Raw genomic sequence first — 13,493 nt, forward strand, 5'->3', positions numbered from 1 at the left:
TCAACTTCTAGTCAGAGTGGCTTGGAGCATTAAGAATGGATACTGGTGTCCAAGGGTCAGAGAACCAGAATGTGCCAGAGGCTAGCCTTGAACCAAGACCTTACTGGCTTAAAGGACAGTTTTCTTTCCACTGCACCATGCTGCTTCTTAGTAAAATTTGGGATATCTATTAGGCTCAAAAAACATTGATGTAAACTTGTTTGCTTCAATTCGTTTGTATTTCATTTCCTTTCACTTTGAAGGTAAAAGAAATCCCAGGTATTAAATCCCAAATATTAATATATTTGATAAATATATTAAATCAACATATTTCACCTAGGGTTGAACTGAAACAATAAAACTATGATTCATCCCAATAATGCCAAAGAGTGGAAAACTTCACAGGGACACAATCTGAAATTTTGCCTGGTTAAAGGATTTTTTTTAAATTACTATTCACAATTCTTACTTCTTGTTTCTTTTACTAGTGGCATATTACCACTACAGTCACCTGTAAAAGGCCAGATATAGTTTTCTATTTTAAAGTCCACACTAGAGACAGAACGTGGAACTGTATGGTGGAAAGCAATCTTGGATATTTTGAACATTCCCAAAGAAAACTTAGAAAAATCAGTGAAGTTTTCAACAATAAGCTGGATTAATAGGTGAATATAAACTAGTGAACTGTGAATAGTCATTACTTCAAATGAATTTTTTTGTTTTTGCCTAAATAATTTATTTGAAATTATTTGAAAATTCAACATACAACTGATCTTTTTAATTGTGACAAAGCAAATTTTCTACATACAAGCAGGACTAAAAATCAACTACATAAAACATACTCAAATACCCCTACAACTTAGGATATAAGACAAAATCAAACACAAGCAGTTAGGAAACAGGTGTGGCCAAGGGAGGTTGGGGGAGTCAGAAGTCAAAAAAACAAAAAAGGATTCAGAGAACATGGGAGATATTACAAAAGGAAATATACAATCAAAGAAAGTAGAGAGAACTGGAAATGGAGGTGGAACTAAGTGAGCAAAACTGAGTAATTTGAACAGATTAGATTTTCAAAAACTTTCAAATAAGTAGCAAATTATATAAAATATATTAAAAGGAAAAATGAAACAAAATTTATACATAATGCTACAATAATGTAAAGAGGCTATACACACACATATATATATCTCAATATGGATATAGATAAAATGCAGATTCAGAAATCTGGAAGAAATCTGATACAGGATTAATGAATTTTGACTCACTGATTATTCAGTGACTTAAGAAAAATTGCTAATTGCATGGATAAGTTCTGCTGTCTGCTTCAGAACATCATTTCCAAATTTGAGGTTCTGATGCAGATAACAGAGTTTATACAACTACTGTTTTACATATGTGTGTGTATGTTGTATTTGTGTATATAAAATGATAACTGTATATTATGTACTTATGTATTAGTTTCTAGCTAGGCTCTTATTCTTTATTTCTCTTCTTTCTAACTGGTTCTCATTATAAGCTTCATTTTCATTCCCACATTGAAAAAGGATAGTGACAGAAGACAAAGGATCACAGTAATTCTTTAACTAGAACCCCCTCCCTTTTGACTTTTTCAATGACCCTTGACTATACTACATACTAGAAGACAAAAAGTAGTTTGTAAAAATAAGATAGAACATTAAAGCCTTAAAAGTAGAATGATCACTTCAAAATGATCAGTCATAACTTTCTAAACCGTGGATGTTGTCTAGGGAACACAATGTTCTAAACTGAATTCTGGAGTCAAGAAGAGTGAAGACAAGTTCAGATTTGGCCATAGACAATCACTATCTCTAAATCACTAGGCAAATCACTTAAACTCTATCTGCCTCAGTTTCTTCAGCTACCTCTCAGGATAGTTGTGAGAATCAAATAAGGTAATATCTATAAAGTGCTTGACACAGCAGCAAGCATATAATGGATGATTAATAGGTGCTTGTTTCTTTACTTGTTTTTCTTATATTCAAGAAGTCATAAAACTTTGGACCCAGAAAAATTAAGTAAGTTAGAGAATCATACATCTAAGTATTATTTGGCTATCTCAAGTTGAATATGATTAATTTTCTACTTTTGTGAACTTTAGAGTTATTGCTATGCTAAGTCAGATCATTTGAACACTTACAATGTAAATACAAGCAAAAACTTTGTAAGCCTTTGCATAATCAAAACCTACTGAGAAAATCAAAGCATGATGAATTTAGAGTCAGAGGATCAGGGTTCAAATTCTGTCTTCCACTTAAAGGAGTCATGAGATACTGAATTGCTTAATCTCTCTAAGTAATTGTGGTTCTTCATTTCAGCTCCTTTTCATCTCCACATGCCTTTGCCACAAGCTGTTCCAACGGAGGCAGCTGGGATGAGGCAGCTGATGGCACAGTGGATACTGGTTTACTGGAAGCCTTGAGTTCAAATTCAGCTTACTAGATGGGAGAACCTGGGAAAGTTATTGAGATATTCTGTTTGAGTAGTTCCCTCTACTGCAAAATGAAAATAAAATAGAACTTTTCCAGGGTTGTTGTGAGGTCCAAATGAAATTATATTTGTAAAACATTTGGCACATCTAACACGGAATGGGCACTTAATAAATGCTAGTTTCCTTTCTTCACAAAATACTTTTTCCTTAGTGGAAATTGAGTGGATACCTATCAGTTGAGGAATGACTGGCTAAGTTATGATACATGAATGTAATGAAATACTATTATAGTTCTATAAGAAATAAGCAGGCTGATTTTAGAAAAGCCTGGAAAGATTTGCACAAACTGATGCTAAATGAAATGAGTAGAACCAATAGAACATTATACACATGCAACAAGATTTTGTGATGATCAACTATGGTGGACTTAGTTCTTTTCAACAATGAAGGGATTCAAGACAATTCCAATAGACTTGTGATGGAAAGAATCATTCACATCCAGAGTTCGGGAGACTGAATATGGATCAAATATACTATGGAATTTTCACTTTTTTTTTGCTATTGTTGTTTGCTTGCTTCTCATTTTTTCTTTCATCTTTTGATCTGATTTTTCTTCTGCAGCAAGACAAATATGGAAATATGTCTAGAAAAATTATATATCTTTAATCCATAAAAACCTATATTGCTTGCTTTCTATGGGAGGGGTGGGTAAGAAGGAGGTAGAAAAATCTGGAACACAAGGTTTTGCAAAAGTAAATGTTGAAAACTCTCTTTGCATGTGTTTGAAAAAATAAAAAAGCTATCATTAAAAAAATCATCTTTCCTCACCAATACCTCTTTAGAACCTCTGTCTTCATTCAGAGCTCAGATAAAGAGCCAACATCCATGTGAGGGCTTTCATGACTATTTCCAGCTGCTGCTACTTCTCTAATTAGTTTGATTTATTTTGCATATATTTTGCTTTTATTTATATGTGTATATAGCATTTGTTCCCCCTAAATGTAAACTACTTGTGGGGCAGAGTTTGGAACTTTGATTTCACTATAGGGAACTTCATGGTGAGAAAACTCTACCAATGCTGGCTTGGAGGTATCCATCTATCTATTCTGCCATGATATGTTTCCACTAAAAGAGACTAATTAGTTTTGTCTTAGCTTTTATCTTGATATCCAGAATTCCTAACACAGTGCTTGGAACCCAGTAAGTGTTTAATAAATGTTGCTGATTGATTGAGTTGGACTAATAACTTCTAAGATCCTTTCAGTTCTGAATCTCTATTCTTATTAAATAGCATTTTAAACAAAGTAATCAAAATTGCTGCCATTGAGTTCTATTATAAGACAAGCTTAATAGTTAAAATTTCATATCATAAAATTAAAGGTCCTTGATAACTTAGAAATATTTTATTTTTCATGTAAAAAGACTGAGTTGCACTAGCTAAATTTCATAAATTTTAGTAAAAAAAAATCTGAGGGTTTTCATTATACAAAATTTTAGTTTTCTACTTCAAGGAAAGAAAATTTCTAAGAGATAATATAGAAACTAAATAACAAAATCCTATTTCTAGATGCCAATAATTATATTTACCTAGCATTGTGCCTCTTCCAAATATTTTTAGTAAATACTAAATATATCACATTTTTCTTTATAATTGAGGGAAGCATGGTTTCCTCCCCCATTTTCAAATGGAAATAGAAGTTAAAAGTCATAAAATCATTTGGAAGTAGATCTGGAGTTAGAATTCGAAGTATCCTGACTTTCGGTCTACTGTTGTTACTAATAGGCCTTACAGATACTATTGTATCTTTTCCACTCTATCATCTCTATTGGACTGTAGAGTTGTGCATTATCTGAAAATCAAAAAGTGCAAATTTCTCAGATACAAAAATATAATTTCAAATCACAAATTCTAAAAAGGTTATTCATAACTCTCCATAAAATCTTTCCTGTTCATAAGCATTATTTCTCATCTGAGCACATCAGGTCTAAGTTTGTAGAAGGTCAGCATACATCTGAACAACTTCATAATAGACAAAATGAAAGAAGATTTCTGCTATAGGAAACAATGTCAATCCAAGAAATATCATCTGAAAAATAAATGACCTATGTTCTGCAAAATACATAGGACCAATAAGGAATCCAATCACAGAATAAAAAATAGCTTTTGTAATACCTGTGTAATTTTTCAAAGCTTTTCATTTTGGAAAACTTTTTAAAATCCTTTACTAAAGAGAGTATTTTTCTAAATGAAGAGTTTGATCAATCAAATTGGTATATATTGAAGCAGTAGATGATTAATGCAATTTTCACATATGTAAAATAGTAAAATGCTTAAGGTCTATGTTTAAAAGGCAACATCAGGGGCATATTGCAATATATTCTAGTGTCCAACACTTCTGACAGAAATTACAATTAGCTATTTGTCACCATAACTTTCCTCTTTCTTTCTTGTTATACTTTCTGAATTTTATAATTTGTAAATACATAGCAATTGACTAAGATTTCATTAGTAAATTTTAAAATTACTTTATAAATTTAAAATGATCACATGCCCTTCAATTTTGATTGTTTTAACAATTATTTCTCTTAAAGAATTGTATCTTATAAAGCATGTTGTGAAGTTTACAATATAAATGATTGAGTTTTATACTCATTTCCTTGTCTACAACATATTCATATTTTATTTAGGTTGCACATTATGATTACGTTTCCTTTGTGAATAAAAAAGTAAATGTTAGTTTTCAAATTCAAACAAATTCTTAAACAAATTATATGTGTAGTTCTGGTGAGCTCCTTTTATCACTAGTAGTAATAAACTAAATTAATACCAATACTTTGCACATTAAAAGAAAATCTAATTTATTCAAATAAAATTAATTATATCACTTTAATCAGTGATAGTAAATTTATAAGTCATACCAAAAAGAGAAATTTCAGATAAAAAGGTGAGTTTGCAGGTACAGGTTCTTGTAGTAATTGAAAATTTCCAGATGTATCAATATATTAAGATAAGTCATGATGGCATTTCCCCAAAATGTATTCTCCTTAGAAAAGTTGCAGCTGAAAATCAGAATATTAGTATCTTCCTACACTATTTACCACTTATTCAGCTCATTGAAAATAAATTGTTAAACTGATAAGAGCATTATTCTATCATCTCATGAGTACACTTTTCAGGGTCATATAAGAATCTGAGAATAGAAGCACCGAATCCTATAACATATATGACATTAAATTCGAAAAGAAAAAACTCACAAAACTCATTTGCGTATTTTATTAGCACAGGTTACACTTGTAAAAGGTAAAAATTTTAAAGGTAAAAATATGTAATTTTCTATCAACAACCTGAGGGGAAAACAATGGTTATTTATTTCAAGCATACAAGCATCATAAAAGATAGTACAGGCACAGTTCATAAGATCATTTTACAATAATATCTTTAATTCATTATACTAAAACCCATATTAACATTACAAAACCAAATATAAATAATTTAGTTGATCAACTAGTTGGAACACTTAGGACATCACCCTTAAAAAACCAACTATCCCATAAAACATGTCTCACCTAACATCTGCATTTTCAGGAGCCAATTAAAGTCATTACTTAAGGTATATTTAATCTTTTAAGGAATTAAATGTTTTTAGTACGAGAAAGCTACGATGTTATCACAGAAAGAATAAAATATCTAGGAGCTTCTGGCCTGTTTACTCTATACAAATATTTTTAATTATTTAAGATTCTAAAATAAAATAAACTTTTTACATTAAAAAGCTTTAAAAATACTTAATAAGATTATGGTTTATTTACAGTAACATATTGTTACAGTAGTATTATAAGAAGACTTCCATAAATCAGCACCTTATTTCTAAAAACTTTTCAAACAGCACCAACTATCATATTATTTACATAACCAACAAAAACACTAGTATAATTTCACAGTGATGCATACTTTCTGAAAAGATTCTCCTGATGGAATTTGGCAGATTTCCATGTAGGACCAACCTATTTGCTTAATTACATTTATTAAAAACTTATTTCGATGGGCACAAAGATAATAAGGAACTGAACCACTGTAGTGTTCTGGATGCTTTTTCTGTTTTTTAACATTTCAAAACCTATTTTTTATTTAGCCCAATTTAAAAGCTAGTTCAGAACTTGATTAAAAAACACTACCTGATATAAAATAGCAAAAAAAGCTATTAGTCTCAAAAGCATCATTATTAATAGTTGCAAAAATATATATATTTTTAATAACTGTGACTTTTAAATGGCATTAAAGTAGTAAGAATACACTTTCAGTTTACACATGAAGATATATTACAGCCACATCTTATCACCACTGAGACCATTAACAGCAAAAAACAAATTAAATTACTATTAAACTTGTGTGTGGTCACTTCGTGTGAAGGGTTATCAAATACCCAAAAGGAAAGATATCAGAGGCATAAAACTCTCAGCATGTGCAATTCATTCCACTGCATCTAAAAACTAAGGAACTTATATTTTGAATGTGTTGTAACACCTAGGCACAAAAAGGGTGAGTGAAGGATGAAGAGTCAAATCAGAATTTTCACCCTATCATTTCCAACAGGTTCAAATGAAAGACTTTCTATTCTTTATAGCTAGATGATTTACTAATTGTAACAGCAATAACAGCGCTAACAATAGCAAGATACTAAGATATGCCATTTAGGCAGTAACCTGTCTTTCCCCGATCAGCAAATCACGTTTTAAAAAGGGGGAGGAGGGAATAACCTCTCTTACTTCAGGTCCATCTTGAAATAAATAAAAGTTTAATTTCGAGAAAAATTGGTTCATTACCTATTTTATCCTGTTAGTAAGCAGCGTGGATTATCAGATAACATCAGGTTAACTGTCGCTGCTCACGAAGGCATCTTAAAGATATGAAGCATCCCACTAGGGTTGATTATTATAAATATCCTATTACCCTGAAGTCGCCTGGCAATACCTAGGAATACATTAAGAATGATGAACGGAGTTGGGGGGGAGAGAAAAAAAGGGAGGGAGTTACCACCTTAAATTCATGTAAGGGAAGAAACCTCTAAATCCACAACGTGATCCCTCCCCTCCCCCCACTAAAAAAAATAGACCAGCTACATTTTGAAAAACCCCAGAGGACAGATACGGTCTGGTACTCACCCTTCTCTGAAGAACTCTACTCACAGTCTAGCTCCGACACTGGGAGGGAGGGAAAAGAGGGTGTCTGGCTGGCTGGAGGGGGTGGATGTGTGCGGTGGGGGGTGTCGGTGCGTCAGTGGAGTAGATGATTGGGAGTTTGGGAAGGGAAAGGTACTTAGTGGAGAAGGGGGGGATGGGGAAAAGAAAATAAAGTCCTAGGGAGAAATAGACTGAGAGGTGAAGGGATGAGAAGGTGGGTGGGCGAAAAGGGGGACGGAGTAACCCCCTTCCCCAAAATAAACCCAACAATCACCAGCCCTGGAGGAGATGGGAGGGAGGGGCAATAAAATAATAAAGGAATGAAAAAGAATAAGCGTTGGGTCAGTGACTCTCTTTAAAAAAAAAAAAAAAAAAAAGGCTGAGAAAGGAACAAGGAGCAGACTTTAATAGAAAGCCCGGGCTGGCAGGGAGGCACCGAGGAGCCGCTTTGCTCTATCCCATCCCTTTGCAGTCCCTGAGCAGAGGAGGAGGCTGGCTGAGGGGGAAGTTGCTGCTGCTCATGAGGAGGAGGAGGTTACACTGTAACAAGTACAGACAGACAGCCATGGATCAGAGGGGAGCTGGGAGCGGCGGCGGTGGCCGAGGCAGCGGCGGCAGCCGAGGCAGCAGCAGCAGCAGCAGCAGCAGCAGCGAGCGGCGCTGGCGGCGGCGGCGGCGGCGGCGGGCGGCAGCACCGCCTGCTCCACTAGCACAAGACATTTAATTGGATTGATGGGTTGTGCAGTGACTCACAGACTTTACTGAGTCGTACAGCAGTCCCCGCCCAGCTGGACAGGGAAGATGCTGGAGGGGAGGGGAGGAGGAGAAGGAGGGGGAAGAGGCCGAGGAAGATCCGAGAGAGGGGAAGGCGGTCGATCGACCCGACCCAGGGGCGAGGCGTTGGAAGGCGGGGTGTGTGGGGTGGGGGGAGCAGGTCGGAGACGCCCAATGGCTGAGCCCGCCCTGGGGACGGACGCGAGCTGTGGCCAATGGGCGTGCCTCTCCCTAAGCGGCCGGCGTCACCCTCGGTCCAATGAGTCTTCTGAGGACACTGCCGCGAATTTGGGGGCAGGGAGGGAGAGTATCAGAGTTGGGGGAGGAGAGGTGGGTGGACGTTGAGACTGAAGAGGGGTGAAGGAGAGAGAGATAGGAGTCCCTTTCTCTCGGGTGGGCGTCTCTCTTTTCCTCCACCCCGACCATGTGCTGTCTCCGCCAATCCAAGCTCTGCCAGGGAGGTGATGGGCGTACCGACATGGCCAATGAAAAGCGGAAGGAGTAGGCCCGGGAGCCAGAGAGGAAGGAGTAGGCGGGTCTAAGCCCCTCCCCCCACCCTTCCCTCTCCATTTGGGTTGGTCACGCAAATAACTGTGAGAGTTGGAGCTGCCGGGGAGGAGGAGGAGGAGGAGAAGCTAGCTGGGGCTGCTGGCTGCGTGACAGAGATAGGGACCGACTGTGCTGCCGACTCTGAGCAGGGAGAAGGAGAAGGAGGAGGAGGAGGAGGAGGAGGAGGCAGGCAACTTACTCAGCGCCGCCGCCGCCTCCTTGGTCTCTATGACTGGGGAAAGAAGTCGCACAGACCCCCTCAGGCGGCCCCAGGACTCGGTGGGCTACGGGATGTGAAAAGAAACATTTTTTCTTTTAATCCAAAAAGTTTGACCCAAATCTGGGTTATGAGAGCCACGTGAGTCCGAGGGAGTATAGAACGCCGGACTCCGCTTCCCGGGCACCTTGGAGATGACTGGACAAGGGGGGTGGGTGGGGGATGTGCCATCTTTGCGCACCACTCCCCCTCCCCCCGCCTTTTTTTTTTTTTTTTAACCAAGAGTCAGCTTTGGAGGAAGTTCAAAAGTACTCATATATATAAAGACATATACACAGACATGTATGCCTGCATATACACATGGCGTATACTACTTATTGTGTGCGTGTATACACATGCACAATTAGATAGGTACATCTATACATATACACATACACCCTTATTCCTGATGTAATTTCTGAAAAGCCTCAACTCCACGGACCACAGCAGTAACGGCTGACCCAGTCCTCTCCCTCCCCTCACTCCCCACCAAGAAACCTCCCCCTTAAATCTCCATCTCTCCCCTGGCCCCACTTTCTTCCCTCCCCATCCCATCTTCGCTACCTTGCCCTGCTACGACGGCAGCAGCGATGATGCACACCCATTGGATCCTCTGCTTGATAGCTGTCTATTCCCAAGAGCCATGGCTTTTTTTTTTTCACTTTCTTGGCTACAATCCAGGAGTCATCGCGAAAGCCTTAACCCTTTCCATGCCTTTAACTGATGAAGAAAGGAAACACTTTTAGGTCAGCAAAGGGGAGGAGGGGGGAGAAGTAAATAAACCAACAACAATCCATCATCCCCACTGGCAGATGAGGTTTTAGTTGGGCACTAACTAAAACTTGTTCTTCATAAAGCAAAGAAAGAGAAATCAGAAATCATCCCTGCTGCAAAATAAAAGAAGCTGTTTTAAAAGAGCCCTTCAAAAGAAGGTCCCAAGTGAGTTTTCTGTGTACAAATCAGCTAAGTTATTAAGGCCCTTGACTTAATTTTATGTATAGAAAAATCACTCAGTTTCTAATATGGTTTTTGAATATATTTAAGAATACACTATGAGAAAAATTTTAATTTCAGAAACCTTTTTTTCTTCCCCCAAGATTATTTCATAATTTAGCCAAATGTGACATCAGAAAGTTTTCTATAGAAGTGTTTGTTGTTGTTGTTGTTGTTATTTTACCAATAAGGTCTAGAAAAAGCACTGGTTCTATAACTTCATTAGTGTAGGGAACTCATGGAAGAGCAAATTCCCTTTTCCCATGCATGTTGGCTCCTTTGCAATTTACAATTGAAGACATTTTGAAGTGACTTGCCAAGGATCACATAGCTAGCATGTGCCAGAAGCAAGTCTTGAACCTATGTCTTTGAGATTGTCTCTATACTATGCTAATACTACATTTCTTATATTAGTACATAAAATATACTATACATAGAATACCTAATAAACAGACTTCAAACTTATACAATAGTGCCTTTTATCTAAAGATCTCTACTATAGTTAAGTGACCTAAAACACAGTGGGCCATGAAACAATTTTTTTGGTGACACTCTGCTATTTTCCAGGATATTATAATATTTACATACAGCATCTCTTTTTGCTCTTCACAACTTTTTGAGACATACTATCATTATCATTTTATAGATGGAGAAACTGAGACCTAGAGAAGTTGACTGCCCAAGGTCATATAACAAAGTAAGTATATAAGACAGAATTTGAACCTAGACCTTGCTGACTCCAGTTCTAATGATCTCTTCACTATAACAGGCTGTTTATTTTTTTTTCCTTTAGAATTGGAGTTAAGTGACTTCCTCAGGATCACATTGCTATTAAGTGTTAAGTGTCTTGAGGTCAAATTTGAACTCAGGTCCTCCTTACGTCAGCAGCACCAATATTTTATCCATTGTGCTATCTAGCTGCGCCCCTAACAGGTTGTTTCTAATGTATATCTCTTTCATATTCTATTTTCTTATTCCCTTTCTCTTCTTTTATCTCTCCTTCAACCACCGTCTCTTGTATCTTTTTTTGTCTTTCCCTACCCCCATTTTCCCTTTCTTCCTTGACTAGCTTTGGCAGCTATCAGTTAATGCTAGGAAAAATGGTAAAGTTGACAAAATGTTTCTTCTGTTCCCACAGTTCTATTTTAAAATAAAACTTAAAATAAAAATACTTCATGTATAGTATTATTCTCAAGATTTTAGTTTACTAGAGACATATGGCATAGCACAGACCATTTTAGTCTCATGTCCCTCACATCAGTTGCCTCCTTTTTTTCCTTTTTATATATCTTTTCTCCCATCCGCCTTCCTCCTATATTTAGGTACAGTAAGACACAAATAGAAATCAAAATGTGATTTTAGTTTTAAGGGAAAAAATAAGAGCAATTGAGGAGGGACAGTTCAGACAGCAAGAAAGATGAGAGTGAGAAAGAGAGAATCAAAGAGAAAGGAGTATGAACAGAAAGATTAGGGAGAAATGCAAGAGGAATAGAAGTCTTAAAGTCAAGGAAAAATTGAGAGGCCATCTGTCATGATCTTCCTCTCTCTTTCCATATGTGGGGAGGCCAGCACTTTTGTGTTGGATGGAAAGCAAAACTAAAGGCAGTGATTCTATTGCTGGGAGAGTGGGAGGATGGGGAGTGGGGCAAAGGTTGCTAGCCTCTTTTAGTGTTCTCAGTCCTGTCCCAGCTCCTGTAATTTGCATGGAACATGAGGGGGCCATGATGAAGGGTTGAAAGCACTCTCTATACTACAACTTTATTCTGCTCCTTTGCAGTTTCCAAGTACAGTCCTAGAAAATAATTTTCTAGGAGCAGTTATATAGTAGGAATTAAAAAGAACTTTATAATCATAACTCAGATAAAATTGAACTGAAAAAGTCCAAAGGAATACCCATGCAGTAGAAAAAAAAAAAAAAAAAAGCAGAGTAACAGAAAATTCCAGGTCATCTGAGAAAGCAGTTAACATGATGATTTCACCAGAAAATGTTGGTGACTCTCTACTTTTAGAAATGTGAGTGCATGTGCCCTGCCCACAAAGGATCTTTGTGTGTGCCCTTTCATATGTGTTTCCTGCATATATTTTCTCCCTATTCATAGAATCATAACCTGTGAGAGAAGATATTACCAAGTTTAGGGGGTCAAGTTTTTGCTGTACTGTTTAACTCATGTCTTTTACATTTAATTCATGTATTCTCTACTTGTCTGACAAAAAGAAACCTGTCAACTTATGTTTTATGGCCTATGGTAGTAGACTGAAGCTAGATACTGGCCCATATATAAAAGTTATGTTTACACTAAACTAGTCAGTTATATGTATAAAAGTATCACATCTACAAAAAATGTACATTCCTTAATTAAAAAATACTTTATTACTAAAAGAATGCTAACCATCATTTGATACCCCAGTGAGTTGTAATGTTTTTGTTCATGTAAGATCTTGCCTTGATGTTGATGGCTGCTAATTGACTAGGGTGGTGATTGCTGAAGGTTGGGATGGCTGTGGCAATTTCTTAAAATAAAGCAACAATGAATTTTGCCATATAGATTCACTCTTCCTTTCACTTAAACAGAGACCATTGTAGGGTTATTAATTGGCCTAATTTCAGTATTGTTGCATATCAGGGAATAGGAAGGTTTGAGGAGTAGGAGACAGGAACAGCTGGTCTGTGAAGCAGTCAGAATACACACAACATTCATCAATTATGCATATGGTTCTTGGCACCCTAAAACAATTACAATAGTAATATCAAAGATCACTGATCACAGATTACCATAGTAGATATGATAATGAAGTTTGAAAGATTGTGAGAATTACCAAAATGTGAGAAAGACACATTATATTAACTCATGCTATTGAAAGACACTGCTGATAGACTTGCTCAATGCAGGATTGCCACAAACCTTCAATTTTTTTTAAAAAAGCAATATTTGTGGAGTGCAATTAATTAAAGCATAATAAAATGAGGTTTGTCAAGATGTATGGTCAAGCAAAATAAATTTCTTTATTGGCCATGCTCAAAAAAATGTCTCTTTACTCTGAATCCATTTGCCAAAGCATATGTAATCCTGACTCTAGCCATTTGAAACATGAATTCTTTATGACTGCTTGCATTATTTTTTCTTCAGCTTGGAAGCTCTGGATTTTAGCTATGATATTCCTGGACATTTTCATTTTGGTATTTCTTTCAGTAGATGATCAGTGGGTTTTTCTATTTCTATTTTGATCTATAGTTCTAAGAAATCAACGTAATATTCTTTTAAGATTTCTGATATATGTCTTGGGCTCTTTTATTATTTCTTTTTTCTCATG

General features: G+C 36.5%; 1 protein-coding gene across 7 annotated transcripts in view; it reads right to left on the reverse strand.

Annotated features, from left to right (window-relative positions):
- The window catches only part of SERTAD2 (SERTA domain containing 2), a 239,777-nt gene that overhangs the window by 124,665 nt on the left and 101,619 nt on the right, over positions 1 to 13,493 (reverse strand). Inside the window, exon 1 of one of the 7 annotated variants that reach the window (XM_023494907.2) lies at positions 7,592 to 8,432. The exons of the other annotated variants lie outside the window; for them this stretch is intronic. The gene's annotated coding sequence lies outside the window, so the exon portion shown is untranslated. Of the gene's footprint in view, positions 1 to 7,591; positions 8,433 to 13,493 lie in introns of those variants that run through there. 7 annotated transcript variants of the gene reach the window in all.

Source organism: Sarcophilus harrisii, chromosome 2 (genome assembly GCF_902635505.1).
Source record: "Sarcophilus harrisii chromosome 2, mSarHar1.11, whole genome shotgun sequence".
Classification (NCBI taxonomy): domain Eukaryota; kingdom Metazoa; phylum Chordata; class Mammalia; order Dasyuromorphia; family Dasyuridae; genus Sarcophilus; species Sarcophilus harrisii.